Raw genomic sequence first — 3449 nt, 5'->3', positions numbered from 1 at the left:
TGGCTTTCGCTGTTCTGCCACCCACGGCCGCTGCCCGCCCACTCGCTGCAGTTGAGGGGAAAAACAGAGGGAAAGGAAAAGTTGCAGTTGGGATTCAGAGGGTCGGCCTCAGGGAGGGAGAGTTGGCAAGCTGGCTGAGCAAGGGGAATTGCTCTCTCCCTTCCACTTCCTGGCCTGGTGCTGCCCAGTTTTGCTGCAAACTCCTCCACGGGAGGAAGCGAAATGAGTGTGGCTGAGGTGACTGGGGTGCTCCCCAGCCTGGGTGAGGGGCTTGGGCTCGCAGACAGTGACGGGGAACAGGAGCACACAGGAACCCCAGCGAGGCAGCCAGGGATGCAGGCTGCAGACCTGCAGACCTAGATCTGAATGACACTCATCTGGGTAATCAAGAGTCCAGGAGCCGAGCTCGGCTTGGGAGGGGACTGCAGGGCGGAGTGCACTGAGTGCCCCCAAGTCTATTGCTCCTTCTTGGTGGTGCATTTTGGGTTCAGCCTTGGGCAAGCAGGGAGTAGAAAGGGAGAGAGAGAGGGAAGGAGCGCCTGCGGGACTGCTCTGGAGAACCGAGGTGACCCAGGGCGAGCCTTGCAAGCTAAAGAAATGGCCGGCCAGGAAATTGAGACCTGAAGGGCATTTTTTGACAAGCACTGCACCAGCACCTTTGAGGCCAGCTTCTTGGGCTCAGCCCTCGGGTGTGCTGAGCTGGCAGCCTGGTGAGGGGGCGGGCAAACTGCTCTCTCCCAATGATTTGGGGGCCACAGAACTTCCTCTTTCCATCCCCCACAAACACCCTTCCTGGTAGGGGCTCAAAACAGGTGCAGCCTTCCAGGCAAGTTTAAACCTGGTTGGGAGAGAAGTATGTCCCCCCACACAGATTTTTGCCTTGATAGGATTGTTTTAAAAATAAAATGCAAATGTAAATATGCGAAATGCGAGCTTTTTCCTGAGAAAACCTGAGATTTTGCTGTGAGAAAGGAGAAGAAAGGATTAGGGGAGTCCCAGCAGGCAGACACCCTAAGCATTCTCATGAAGAAGAAGGCAGCTCTCTCCTCCCCTAGCTTGGGAAGGGCAGGCAAGGGAGGAAAATACATTGAATTCAACAGCATCCAGGATCTGAAAGGATTCTCCCTGCCCCACCGCACCCCGTGGATTCCAATGCAGGTCATGCAACTTGTAGGCAAGATGGGGGAAGGGGTGTTGCGGTGCCACCAGCCTGCCCCTAGTGCCACCAACAGACGGACCCGATGTCTCCCCATAACACTTATTGCTGGGAGTAAAACTTGGGTGAAAGGAGGAAAAGAAAAGAACAGGCCTAAAAAAGGCAGTTTCCCGACTTCTTCTTCTTCTGTTTTATTATTATCCAAGATGGCTCTTTATAGCTTTAGTCATAGAGGAAGAAAGAATACCGTTTGTGGGGCGGCCCCTGGGTAACTGGTGAGGAGCATCTCCAGGATGGTGTGGTAGCCAGGTGACAAGAACATAGACCTTGACAGTCTGCCCCTCTTTACTTGTCATTTTTAGCTTTCTTTTCAAAGTTTCTAGGTAAAGACAGAATTGAAAGTCTGACAAACACACATCGCCATTTCCCACATCCCATAGCTCTAAAATCTTCAAAGCCACACTCATCTGAAAAACCTTCCTACAGACCACACACATGAAGATCTTTTAAGTACCATTCCTCCTGCCTTTGTCAAAAACATGTTTTCAATAACATTTAATATATCACTAACTTCCTAACAGAAGTTAAAGGATATTCAATATTTTTGTCAAAAACGTTTTGTTTGACATAGCATGTGAACTTTACAATGTACATACATTATAGGTCAAATTCCCAAAACTGAAGGTCACACAGTATGCACACAGAGCACTGAATGCAGGCGCCCTTCCCCAACTTTCGCTCTTCTACTTTCCATACCAGGAAACCAACAAATAACAGGGCTCTGTGACTTAATGTGAAACACTGAAGCCATCACTAAGAGAAATGCTGCAAGATGTGTCTATAAAAAGAACCCCAGAGCGTCCTTAAGGCAAGTGGTGGGTGGCGTTCTGTAGGCTGTTCCAGGCAGCACCACCTTCTCCTTCAAGGGTGGCTCCATCTTGGAAAGTAATTAGCTTGCACCTTTTTCGGGTTTGACTTTTAGGGTCACTTCTCGCTTTGATGTTCTTCTTAGGACTGGCAGGTTTGGGAGCAGGTGACCCTCCCTTTGGCTTTGGGGGGTTACTGTGACTAGGGCAGCTGGCTGTTTGCTGCTTGTCCTGAATTGTTCTCTGCTGTTCCCGAAGTCTCTCTTCCCACTGTATGGACCTTCTACTGAGTTGATCTCCCCATTTCTCAACTAAACAATTTTCAAGAAGCATCATTCTTGAATGCCACTCATAACACATCATTAGGACCTCTTGATGGGGCAGGATGTGTAGACACTGGCAGGAGGAATTAGTGAGGAGAAGGACTTGCATTCGAGGGATATAGGTGAGGAGGACTTAAAGATCTCTTTCACATCTACCACAGTTGTGACCCCATTGCAACCACTCCTCTGGACGGCTTTTATTTTGGCATGAATAACATAGCTGTACTTTTTGCTCAGCTTTGTTGCCAAGGTTGGCTTCACCTTCTTGCACTTGCACTGATCAGGGCTCAGATGTTTACAGTCTGCATCAAAGGATCTTTCTTGCACCACCATATCTGGTATGATGTCTATCCACTTTACATCTTCCGGAAGGTCAGCGACTATTGCCTTGGGAGAGATGCACACTCCAGGGTCATAGAGCGGCAGCTCACCGCAGGCCAGGCTCTCTGGCCAGCTGTGGTTATACATCTTCATGAGGGGCTCACAGTCGTCACATGCTCGCTGGCACACAGACTTGCAGGGCTCGGCGGGATCCTGCAGGATCTCCAGGGTACAGATTTGTGCGTACATGGCACAAAGGAAGAAGTGCAGCATGGAGCTGCAGTTCAGGTCCACTAGCTCCTCATACTGCTAGATAGCAAGGATGGCGTTCTCCTGAGTGCTGTGGTGCAGGTGGTTGGGCATCCAGGTGACCTTCCAGGGCTTGTGCCTGCACATGGGGATGCACACAGCCTCGCATGGCTCTCTCCGAGCTCCCAGAGCCAGGCACAGCCACAGGCATGAAGCCACCAGGGCGGAGAAGATCATGGCACTGTCCTCCTGGGCTGCAGTCCATGCTGGGAGGACCTTTGTCTTCCAGCCCCGCTGCTCTCCTTATCTCTACCTAGGGCCAGTGGAGTGAGCTTTCCTGCTGGAGCTCCAGTCCGCACTGTTGGGGAGTTCTGGGGCTTTGGCTGTAGATGCCCCCTGGGCACACCAGCGCCAGCAGCGCCAGCACTCAGCACCGACCCGCATGGGAAGCTCCAGTCTTGGGCCTGGCAGCTCAGAGTGCTGTGGGCAATGGCCACTGTAGAACCCTATTTATCCAGACTCATCCCCTGACAG

General features: G+C 51.5%; 1 pseudogene; it reads right to left on the bottom strand.

Moving 5' to 3' along the window:
• Positions 1 to 2019: 2019 nt before the first annotated feature.
• On the bottom strand, positions 2020 to 3152 carry LOC127688025 (secreted frizzled-related protein 4-like; annotated as a pseudogene).
• Between the last annotated feature and the right edge of the window lie 297 nt (positions 3153 to 3449).

Source organism: Apodemus sylvaticus, chromosome 6 (assembly GCF_947179515.1).
Source record: "Apodemus sylvaticus chromosome 6, mApoSyl1.1, whole genome shotgun sequence".
Lineage (NCBI taxonomy): Eukaryota > Metazoa > Chordata > Mammalia > Rodentia > Muridae > Apodemus > Apodemus sylvaticus.
The sequence above is the reverse complement of the archived record's forward strand: the minus strand, read 5'-3'. Positions and strand labels throughout refer to the sequence as shown.